General features: G+C 37.8%; 1 pseudogene; it reads left to right on the top strand.

Moving 5' to 3' along the window:
• Positions 1–12,518, top strand: part of LOC104111003 (phenolic glucoside malonyltransferase 1-like) — a 134,565-nt pseudogene extending 122,047 nt beyond the window's left edge.
• The last annotated feature ends 682 nt before the right edge of the window (positions 12,519–13,200 follow it).

Here is a 13,200-nt window from a genome sequence, read left to right as displayed (position 1 = left end):
GGTCTCAACTTGCCCTTCTTCCCGAATCTCATAATTCCCTTCATCGGCAAAACCTTCAAGAGAACTTTTTCACCTACCATTTCTGATCCGCGTAACTCTTCTGTCTAAACTGTGTTGTACGAAGTCGCTCCTGAATCAACTTTACCTTTTCCAAGGCATCCTTTACCAAATAAGTACCATATAACTTAGCCTCACCGGGCTCAACCCATTCGATAGGTGAACGGCATCGACGGCCATATAAAACCTCAAATGGATCCATCTCGATGCTGGATTGGTAACTGTTATTATAAGCAAACTCGGCCAAAGGCAAGAAACGATCCCACTGACCTCTAAAGTCAATCACACATGCCCTGAGCATATCCTCCAAAATCTGAACTGTCCGCTCTGACTGCCCGTCAGTCTGCGGATGAAAGGCTGTGCTGAGCTTTACACAGGTCCCTAATTCACTCTGTACTGCTCTCCAGAAATGTGAAGTAAACTGAGGGCCTCTATCTGATATGATGAAAATTGGCACACTGTGCAACCGAACTATCTCCTGAATATAAATCTGGGCCAACCTCTCTGAACTATACGTAGTCACAACAGGAATAAAATGTGCCGATGTCACGACCCGAAATTTTCCACCGACGGGACCGTGATGGCTCTTAACATTTCACTTGCCAGGCAAGCCAACGTTAGAGAATCATTAACCCAATTCCTTATTTCTATTCAGTAAATAACAATAATTAACTAAGATAAAATATAATAAGTGCGAAATATCATAAAACTGTATTAATTACTACCACCCAGATATGGAGTCACAATTCACGAGCATTCTAGAATTTGCTACAAGTAATAGTCAGAAAGAAATACAACTGTCTGAATGAAAGAAATAGTAGAACAGAAAAGATAGACGGGAACTTCAAGGTCTGTGAACGCCGACAGATCTACCTTGAGTCTCCGGACAGTGGACCAATAGCAAAATCTCGATCAACCCGAGCCGGTATCAAAATCTGCACAAAAAGTGCAGAGTGCAGTATCAGTACAACCGACCCCATGTATTGGTAAGTGTCGAGCCTAACCTCGACGAAGTAGTGACGAGGCTAAGGCAAGGCACCTACAAATCAACCTGTATAATTTAACAGTGTATATGCAAATAACAGAAATGAAGAACTAAACAGGAAATGTCGGGAGCGGAACATACTGAGGGGGATACAAGATAAAGAACTACAACAGAATGATCACTGGAGCAGTTAATATACCATGAATTAACAGGAATAGTGAATACAGTAAGGAAAAATGCACGGCATCACCCTTCGTGCTTTTACTCTCAATCTCACCATAAAATTAATAGAAACGGCACGGCATCACCCTTCGTGCATTAACTCTCATATCATTGCACGGCATCACCCTTCGTGCATTAACACTTATAATATGGCACGACATCACCCTTCTTGCATTAGCACTCACAATATGGCACGGCATCACCCTTCGTGCATTAACACTCACAATATGGCACGACATCACCCTTCGTGCATTAATACTCACAATATGGCACGACATCACCCTTCGTGCATTAACACTCTCCCTTACCATAATGCAATGCATAAATAACAACAGGGAGATAGAATAACAAGTACAAATCTTACTTCAACATTTGGTTCCATAATATCAATCTCAACTTTGAAATAAAAACTCAATTATCACCAGAAAAATCCGTAAACATAATAAGAACGATAAATTGAACAACACTAGTACAACACGTAGCAATTTGGCATAGGAATGAGACAATATAAGAAAAACAGAGAAACATGTTAAACAGGTAAATTAGCGGCGCATAAGTACTCGTCACCTCACATATACGCCGCTCACATGAATGTCAGTTAGCAAGTAATCTAAGGTTCCTAATTCCCTCAAGTCAGGGTTAGACACAATACTTACCTCGCTCCGAAGGCCACTTAATTCTCAATCACAACTTTTCCTTTAGAATTCACCTCCAAACCACTCGTATCTATTCAAAAATGACTCAATAATATCAAACATTGCTAAAGGAATCAATTATATTGCATAAATTAAATTTCTCAAATTTTCCAAAAAGTCAAAAAATCGACCCCGAGCTCGCTTGGTCAAAACCCGAGGTTCGGACCAAAATGCTTTTACCCATTCATCCCCAAGCCCGAATATGTAATTAGTTTTTGAATTTGACCTCAAATTGAGGTCTAAATCCCTAAATTTCTGAAATTCCTAGTTTCTATCCTAACCCCTAATTCTACCATGAAAACTCTAGATTTTAGATTGAATTCTTGTAAAAATGAAGTAAAAGATTGAAAGAAACGAGTTAAGGAACACTTACCTATGATTTGGGGAAGAAAATGTCTTTGAAAAATCGCCCTAGGCCTCCTATCCTATTGAAACGAGAAGAAAAAATGGCTGGAGTCCGAATTAAATGAATTCACTGCCTAGCGACCTTCGCACCTGCGCATCCGCACGTGCGGACAGGACGTGCGCTTCTACGGAAAATGACTGGGCCAACTGGGGCCACACCTGCGGACAGAGTTCTGCTTCTGCGGTCCCGCTCCTGCCGAGAGAAGTCCGCATCTGCGAAAAAATGAAGTCCAGGCCTGGGTCGTACCTGCGGGGCTATCTCTCGCACCTGCGACCAAAGACTCGCAGGTGCGGGTACACCAGATTTGGTGCACCGGCAGCCTTGTTGAGGTTTGAACTCAACTCGCGCATCGCCCGAATGCCACCCGAGCCCTCGGGGCTCCAAACCAAATATGCACGCAAGTCTAAAAACATCATACGGATTTGCTCGCGCGATCAAATCGCCAAAATAACACCTAGAACTCTGAATTTATCACCAAATTGAATGAAATTCTCAAAAATAATTTAAAATTACTATTTTCTCACCCGAAGGTCCGAATCACATCAAATCAACTCCGTTTCTCACCAAATTTCTCATACAGGTCTTAAATATCATAATGAACTTGTACCGGAATTCGGAACCAAAATACGGACTCGGTAGTAACAATGCCAAAAATCAATCAATTTTTAAAAATAATTAATTTTTAGACTTTTAATTTTCATTAAAAATTCATAACTTGAGCTAGGGACCTCCGAATTCGATTCGGGGCATACGCCCAGGTCCCATTATTCGATACGGACCTACCGAGACCGTCAAAATATGGATTCGAGTCCGTTTACTAAAACTATTGACCGAAATCAACTAAAATCAACTTTTGAGGCAAAATTTTTTATTTTCATTAGTTTTCAGCATAAAAGCTTTTCGAAAACCTGCCCGGACTGTGCACGCAAATCGAGGAGGGTAAAAATGAGATTTTTAAAGCCAAAGAGAGCAAATTCGAGTTCTAAAACATAAGATGACCTTTTGGGTCATCACATTCTCCACCTCTAAAACAATCGTTCGTCCTCGAACGGACATAGAAAAGTACCTGGGCTGATGAAAAGGTGGGGATATCTACTCCGCATATCGGACTCGGACTCCCAAGTAGCTACCTCAATAGGCTGACCTCTCTACTGCACTCAAACTGAAGGGTAACTATTTGATCTCAACTGGCGAACTTGCCAGGCTAGAATTGCCATCGGCTCCTCCTCGTAAGTCAATTCCCTGTCCAACTGGACAGAGCTGAAATCTAACACATGGGACAGATCGTCGTGATACTTTCGAAGCATGGACACATGGAATACCGGATGAACAGATACTAAACTAGGTGGTAACGCAAGCCTGTAAGTCACCTCTCCCACTCTCTCCAGAATCTCAAAAGGTCCGATATACCTAGGGCTCAACTTGCCCTTCTTTCCGAACCTCATTACACCCTTCATGGGTGATACCCGAAGTAACACTCTCTCTCCGACCATGAATGCAACATCACAAACTCTACGGTCGGCATAACTCTTTTTCCTGGACTGAGCTGTGCGAAGTCGATCCTGTATAATCTTGACCTTATCCAAGGCATCCTGTACTAAGTCTGTGCCCAACAATCGAGCCTCTCCCGGCTCGAACTACCCAACTGGCGACCGACAATGCCTACCATATAATGCCTCATAGGGAGGCATCTAAATGCTCGATTGGTAGCTGTTGTTGTAGGCGAACTCTGCAAGGGGCAAGAATTGATCCCACGATCCTCCAAAGTCTATAGCACAAGCGCGGAGCATATCCTCCAAGATCTGAATAGTACGCTCGGACTGCCCGTCCGTCTGAGGATGAAATGCTGTGCTCAACTCAACCCGCTTACCCAACTCACGTTGAACTGCCCTCCAAAAGTGCGAGGTAAACTGTGCTCGATCAGAAATGATAGACACGAGCACACCGTGAAGACGGACGATCTCACGAATGTAAATCTCTGCCAACCGTTCTGAAGAATAGGTAACTGCCACAAGAATGAAATGCGCTGACTTAGTCAGCCTGTCCACAATGACCCAAACTGCATCGAACTTCCTCTGAGTCCGTGGGAGTCCAACAACAAAATCCATAGTGATACACTCCCACTTCCACTCAGGAATTTCTAACCTCTGAAGTAAACCACCAGGTCTCTGATGCTCACACTTTACCTGCTGGCAATTTAGGCACCGAGCTACATAGGCAACTATGTCCTTCTTTATTCGCCTCCACCAATAATGCCTCAAGTCCTTATACATCTTGGCAGTGCCCGGATGAATAGAATACCGGAAACTGTGGGACTCTTCAAGGATCAACTCACGAAGTCCATCCATATTAGGCACACAAATATGACCCTGCATCCTCAAAACTCCGTCATCTCCAACAGTAACCTGCTTGGCACCACGGTGCCGCACTGTGTCTCTAAGGACAAGTAAATGAGAATCGCCATCCTGCCGATCTCTGATGTGCTCAAACAAAGAAGACCGAGCAACCGTACAAGCTAGAACACGGCTGGGCTCAGAAATATCTAACCTCACAAACTGGTTGGCCAAGGCCTGAACATCCAATGCAAGCGATCTCTCACAAACTGGAATATATGCAAGGCTACCCATACTGACTGACTTTCTACTCAAAGCATCAGCCACCACATTGGCCTTCCCGGTATGATATAATATGGTGATATCATAGTCTTTCAATAGCTCCAGCCACCTCCCCTGCCTCAAATTGAGTTCCTTCTGCTTGAACAAATACTGCAAGCTCCGATGATCAGTGAATACCTCATATGGAACGCCGTAAATATAGTGCATCAAAATCTTCAGCGCATGAACAATGGCTGCCAGCTCTAGATCATGAACATGGTAATTCTTCTCGTGAACCCTCAGCTGCCGTGAAGCATATGCAATAACCTTGCCACCCTGTATCAATACCGCACCCAGACCAATACAAGATGCGTCACAATATACTGTATAAGATCTTGAACCTGTGGGTAACACCAATACCGGTGTTGTGGTCAAATCAGTCTTGAGCTTCTGAAAGCTCGCTTCACACTCATCTGACCACATGAACGGGGCACCCTTCTGGGTTAATCTGGTCAACGGGGCTGCTATGGATGAAAATTCCTCCACAAATCGACAGTAATAGCCCGCCAAACCCAGGAAACTACGGATCTCTATAGCTGATATGGGTCTAGGCCAGTTTTGGACTACCTCAATCTTCTTAGGATCCACCTGAATACCCTCTGCTGACACAACGTGACCCAAGAAAGCAACTGAACTCAACCAAAACTCGCATTTTGAGAACTTAGCATATAAATAGTTGTCTTTTTGAGTCTGAAGAACGATCCGAATGTGCGGCTCATGCTCCTCTCGATTGTGGGAATAGATCAAGATATCATCAATAAACACAACCACAAAGAAATCTAAGTAGGGTTTGAACACCCGGTTTATCAAATCCATGAATGTTGCTGGGGCATTTATCAGCCCAAATGACATCACTAGAAACTCATAATGCCCAAACCGAGTCCGAAAAGCTGTCTTAGGAACATCAGATGTCCTAATCCTCAACTGATGGTAGCCAAATCAAAATCAATCTTTGAAAACACCTTGACACCCTAAAGCTTATCAAATAAATCATCAATCCTCGGCAATGGATACTTGTTCTTGACGGTGACTTTGTTTAACTGCCGATAATCTATACACATCCTCATCGATCCATCTTTCTTCTTCACAAACAACACCTGTGTACCCCAGGGCGAGACACTAGGTCTAATGAAGCCTTTATTAAACAAATCTTGCAACTGCTCCTTCAATTCTTTCAACTCTGGCGAGGCCATGCGATATGGCAGAATGAAAATAGGTTGAGTGCCCGGAGCCAAATCAATGCAGAAATCAATATCCCTGTCGGGAGGCATCCCCGGCAGGTCTGCAGGAAATACCTCTGGAAACTCACGAACAACCGGCACCGAATCTATGGAAGGAACCTCCGTACTAGAATCGTGGACATAAGCCAAATAGGCTAGACACCCCTTCTCGACCATATGTCGAGCCTTCATATAAGAGATAACCCTACTGGCAGAATGGCCAAGATTGCCTCTCCACTCTAATCGAGGCAACCCCTGCAAGGCTAAGGTCACCGTCTTGGTATGACAATCTAATATAGCATGATAAGGTGACAACCAATCCATACCCAGTATAACATCAAAATCAACCATGTCGAGAAGTAGGAGATCTACACGAGTCTCAAGACTCCCAATGGTGACCACACACGAACGATAAACACGATCTACAATAATAGCATCTCCCACTGGTTTGGACACATACATAGGAGCACTCAAAGAATCACAGGGCACAACCAAATAGGAAGCAAAATAGGATGACACATAAGAGTAAGTAGATCCCGGATTAAATAGAACTAAAACATCTCTACTGCAAACTGAAACAGTACCTGTGATAACAGCGTCAGATGACTCAGCCTCAGGCCTTGCTGGGAAAGCATAACACCGGGGCTGGGCCCCACCACCCTGAACTATGTCCCTGGGACGGCCTCTAACTAGCTGGTCTCTACCTCTAACGGCCTGACCTCCACCTCTAACAGTCTGGCTTCTACCTCTGGCTGCCTGACCCCTACCTCTAGCTGGCTGAGCAGGTGGTGCAACACTGGTGCCGGAACCATGGCACGAGAACTCTGATGATGTGAGCTGCCCGTTGCCCGAGGGCAAAATCTAGCAATGTGCCTCGGATCACCACAAGTATAACATAACCTCGGCTGCTGTGACTGCGGACCCTGAAACTGACCCTTTATAGCCCCTCAAATTTTAATAGCCCATTATTTTCCCATTGACACAAAATGGCCCTCCGGCCCAAACATATTACATCTAATATCCCGAAATATCTATTTTATATACTTGTTATATAATGACAGTCTATTTTGTATATTTGTTGTATAGTGACAGTCTATTTTGTATATTTTTTGTATAGTGACAGTCTATTGTATATAAATTGTATAGTAGTAGTCTATTTAGTATATTTTGGTATAATGACAGTCTATTGTGTATATATTTTATATAGTGACAGTCTATTTAGTATAATATTTGTATAATGACAGTCTAGTTTTGTATATATTTTGTATAGTGACAGTCTATTGTATATAAATTGTATAGTGACAGTCTATTTTGTATAATTTTTGTATAGTGACAGTCTATTTTGTATATACTTTATAATATATTAATATTCAAATCTATTTTCACTGAAAGAAATACATAAATATCCATGTAAATATATACTAATGTTGGGCCTGAAATTATGATTCCCATCAAAATCAACTAATGACATATATGTCGAAATTTATTTAGTGAAAACCAAAGGATTTCCCTAGCAAAGAAAGTTAGCCCAGAAAAAAATGAGGCAATAACAGAGAGCTTGAGATTTTTATTCAAATGGTGGTTGCCCCTCTCTGTTTAGCCAATCATTTTCTTTTTCCACTTTTAAAACAAAATCATCAGCCCTTGAATTCCTGAAAATACGTACTACTATACAGTTATTTCTTCAGCATCAATCAACAACAATAGTCAGATATCTCTTTCTCTGTCTCTGTTTCTGTAATTTTAGTTCCTCTTTTTTGGTACATAATAATTGAGGCAGTGATGATATTTTATCCGAATTCTGGGCTAACTGAATCGGGCATAGAGACTATCCGACCCGTATCTTGGCCTGGCAAATCACCGGACGGCCGGCGATTCAAAGATTTTTACTTTGCATGCAATCAGTGATTTTGCAGCCATGGCGTGGTCGCCTCTCTTTTCTGCGATCTATCTTTGCAAATATGAGCCTCTTAGTTAAGTACTTTTGGGCTAGCCAATAGAATTACTTTTGGGCTATAAAATATATATTGTAATTTTGGGCTACCGGGTGTTAAAGGTTTGGTTCGAATGGCTATAAATGAATTTTGCTCATTCTTTTATAATATTTCCATGTGACTTTGATTCGGACTCTATAAAATTTTAGTATATGGGTTCAGATATCCAGAAAAAAAGGAATTCAGATAAATTATTTTGTTACTTCATATCACAAAGGCTAAACATCAACCACTGTAAAATATGATAATTCACACTTAAGTGTTATAGTTAAAATTATTAAAAGGTTTTTCTACAATGTATAATAATTAAAGAATAAATTGTTTGAATCACCAAAGTGATATTTTATTTTGCAAGAATGAGCACTGAAAATTAAATTAATACTTAAAACAAATAAACAGAATCAAGTAAGAAATGTTGGCTGTGCACCATACCGATTTCAAACGAAAAAACTAGCCGAACTAAAAATATTTTTGGGTTTTTATATTATTCTTTTGTTTAATTTTGATTTCAATATGACCATTTAAAATTTTGATTTGATTGAGTTTTGTTATATAGTAAACTGGAAAGTCAAAATTTTATTCAAATAAAAAAAGATTATCAAATTAAATTCTTATGCATAGTGATACCTTAGATAGAAATTTTAAAAAATGGCTCTACGAAATGTAAATTTAACTAGTTCCGTTAACTAACTGAGTAATGACATACTTTATCTTACCCTCATAATGATAATGATGCACTGTTTTCATTTTATTATTTTTTAAAGCTTGAGTATACATTAGAGTATGACTTTATTTTGCACTTTTTGTACGTGCATTTTCAGAGACCAAAATCAACAGTTTCTTCATCACATGAAATTCTATATATCTATATTATTATAAAAGTATGAATAAAATGTTAAATTATAAAAATAACTTTTTAATATTAAGTATAATAACTCACAATAAAAGGACATAATCGGAATTCTAGACATTAGCCTTGTAATCCTATTAGTTTTAGGACATAATATTACACGTTAGGAATCGTACTTTATGAATCTTATTAGTATAATTATTTTCGAGCATAGATATTAGCCTTGTAATCCTATTACTTTTAGGATATGCTTCTTAAAAAATTTCTATTACCAATTTAATTTGAAAACGTGTTATATTGTCCAAATTTATTTAGAAACAGGAGAGCATATATTATTATAAAAGTACGAATATAATATTGATAGACTAAAATATTAAACAGAAGAACTCATAGGGAAAGTACATAGCTGTAATAACTTATTTTTTTGGACTACAATAACTTCTATGTTAATTTTTTTAATATTTAAGATTTTAAAATTAATACAATCTTGTCTATTGAATTTTTATTAAAAATATGTAGGAAAGTTTAATAAAATCAATTTTATAAGAATCCTCCATATTGGTAATACATTACCACTTTATAATATTCAATACAAAAAAAAAAGTAATTCTAAATGGACTGCATAAAGCGTTGAAATTGAGAAAAAATCCCCACGCTAATATATTATTATATTATATTTAAACTGCTTTCCTACTCAAATAAATTTTTTTATTATTAATTTTTCGTGTAATATAGAAAAATATACCAAGTTATTAAAGAACAACTGAGAAATGTTTTAAGAATATAAATGTGTGAGAAAAGAAAGAAAGATGTTGGTAAGAGCCAACACACTAATGATTTTGCAAACATAAAGATCTAAAAGTGGAATGTCATCGATCTTTTTACTCTTTGAAAATAAAATTTATGGTGGATAAATTTATAATCATTGTTAAATATTCAAACATGAGATGAACGAATATTAAGAATCTAAATCAATAGAAAATAAATTATATTTTATGTTAAAACCAAATAATTAAATCTTTCAATTAATTATTTAGCAAAAAATTCCAATTAAATTATTTTTTAAATTCATCATATGAGTAAAATTATTTTTCAAATTGAAAAAAATATAATATTAAGAAGGACATACAAGTGTTTGAGGAAGCACAATCAAAGCTAAATCCTGAACAAGAATAAGTTTTCAAGACTATATTATAAAATAATTGACTCTGGTATAGCGAGATTATCCTTTGTAGATGCCTCCGGCGGAATCAAAATAATATTCCTATGTCATGCATTACTTGCCAATGTCATATCAAGAGGCATGATATTGTTAGCAATAAGAACAAGTGGTGTACCAACAATGATTTTATTATGAAATCATACAACTCACTTTTGATTTGATATATCTCTTCAAACATCTGAAATAACCATCACAAATATATCAAATCAGATCAATAGTACTAAATTTATAAGGAAAACAAAAGTAATAATATGGGATGAAGTGCTTTTGGCTAAGCATTAGACGATCGAAACAATCGCCCAGAGTTTAAAAGATATATTGGATATCGATGGACCGTTTGGTAGAAAAGTAATAGTTTGGGAGGTGATTTTTGTCAAGTACGATCAGTAGTTCCAAAAATGACCAAAGCAGAAACTGTACAAGCTAGCTTGTCAAAATTATACTTATGACCTTAAATGAAAAATATTCAAATGACAAGAAATGTAAAAGTAAGAAAAGATCCAACATTCAGTGACTTTTTGCTTCGTATGTTAGTGTCACAATATATATATATATATATATATATATATATATATATATATATATATATATATAATAAACTAAGTTAAATTGATCTTCCATTGCATATAGGTTTATGCTCATCATGCTACTGAAAACTTAGATCTGCTGAATAGCTTATGTAATAGTACACATATGGTATATAGAAGTTTTGACATAACGTCATACATGCGGAACTTATGATACTGGTCAATCTGCTTCTAAGTATGTGTTTATCCCCGAATTCAACTTTTGTCTTCCGAAACTAAAGAATATCCTTTTAAATTTGTGTGAAAATAATTTTCAGTATGTTTATGTTTTGTAGTTATAATAAATAAAGCATAAGGACAAACATCCTAAATATTGAACTATATTTACCACAATAGTAACCAAAGCATTAGAAGGAAACATATACAAAAAAAAATACTGTCTATAAAGAAGTGTTCGGTAAGATACCATCACATTAGATACCTTTAAACTACAATACTTAATTATCTACTTAATATGACTAAAATTGATCATTTATTTAATTAAATGTTACTGTTTCTTCATATAAATAAATATTTAAACCATCATGTGTCATTTATTAACGTGCAACGCACGTTTATAGATACTAGTATATTGATATAAGCCAATCCAACACCCATTTTGCATTTCTTAACCAAACTTTATAATGTCATATGTGATTGATCAATGTCAAGTTAGGCCACCTCCCGGCAGTGCAGCTGAGCTGACACTCCCTCTCACATATTTTGATAGGTTTCCACCGTAATCGGCGGATTTTATTCTACAAGCTTCCCATTTCCAAATCCGATATCGTCCAAACCATTATTCCTAGTCTTAAGGATTCTTTCTCCCTTAATCTGAAACACTATATACCCTTAGCCGGTAACGTTTCTTGTCCACTGAATTCAAGCGGTTATCCTGAATTGCTTTCGGTAACAGGAGATTCTGTATTTGTTACTTTTTCTGAGACTGATATGGATTTCAATTTTTCCAGTGGTAATCATCCTCGTTATACTAAGGATTTTTATCACTTTATTCCTCAGTTAGCGGAACCTAAGGATGCACCTGGGCCCAATTAGCCCCGGTCTTAGCTATTCAAGTGACACTTTTTCCGAATCATGGCATATCTATTAGTTCAACTCACCATCATGTTGCTGGTGATGGTCCTAGCTTAGTAAGGTTCACAAAAGCATGGGCTTTGCTCAACAAATTTGGTGGAAATGAGCAATTCTTAGCTAAAGAGTTCATTCCATATTATGATAGGTCCGTAATCAAAGACCCTCATGGACTAGGGATGTCAATATGGGATGAAATGAAGAAAAATAAGCTTGAGAAGTGTGGACTCTTCCTGATAAGGTTCGAGTTACATTTATTATAACACGAGATGACATTGGGAAGCTCAGGAACTTAATTTTGTCAAGACAATCCAACCTAACTCATGCAACATCTTTTACAGTAACGTGTGCTTATGTATGGACTAGCTTAATAAAATCAAAGGCTATAGGGAAAGAGATAGCGAGAATGAAATGGAGTTCCTTGTATGTGTAGCAGATTGCAGAGCGCGATTCAGTCCACCAATTCCTCCATCATATTTTGGGAATTGCCTAACACTACTAGAAAACTGCCAAAAATCGTCCATCAAAACCGACCGAAATCGATCGAAAATATAGGAAAACCGATCGATTTTCGACCGCTTTTAATTCGTCGTAACAATAGTGGTCGCTAAGGTGTTGCGACCGAAGACGGTCGTAATTTTCCGACCGAAGTCGGTCGGTTAATTCAACTGTTGGTTGACCGCTTTAACTAACAACTTTTGTTGGAAAAATAAATATACCGACCGAAATCGGTCGGTGTTATTTAAATTAATTTTTATTTATTTTTTACAATAGCGACCGACGTCGGTCGGTATTGTAAATATATAATAATTTTTTATTTCTTTGTAAATTTTAACAGACCGACCGAAATCGGTCGGAAATTATGAATTTTTGGATTTTAATATGAGAATTCCGACTGAAATTGGTCGGTTTTCTGGGTAAAAACCTGGCAGAATATGCCTGCTTTTAAGCTACACCACATGCCAATTACAACCAATAACCATCCTATAATGGCAACATTACATAGTTGCCATTCAACCACAATTAACCAACAACAACAACAATTAACCAACAACAACCACAACAACAACAACAGTTAACCAACAACAACCACAACAACAACTCTAATAACAACCACAACCATAACAACAACACTAATAACAACTACAACCACAACAACAACGCTAATAACAACCACAACCACAATAACAACGCTAATAACAACCACAACAACAACTCCAACCACCACAACAACAAT

The sequence above is a fragment of the Nicotiana tomentosiformis genome, chromosome 8 (genome assembly GCF_000390325.3).
Source record: "Nicotiana tomentosiformis chromosome 8, ASM39032v3, whole genome shotgun sequence".
Lineage (NCBI taxonomy): Eukaryota > Viridiplantae > Streptophyta > Magnoliopsida > Solanales > Solanaceae > Nicotiana > Nicotiana tomentosiformis.
This window is presented reverse-complemented; position numbering and strand designations above follow the sequence as displayed.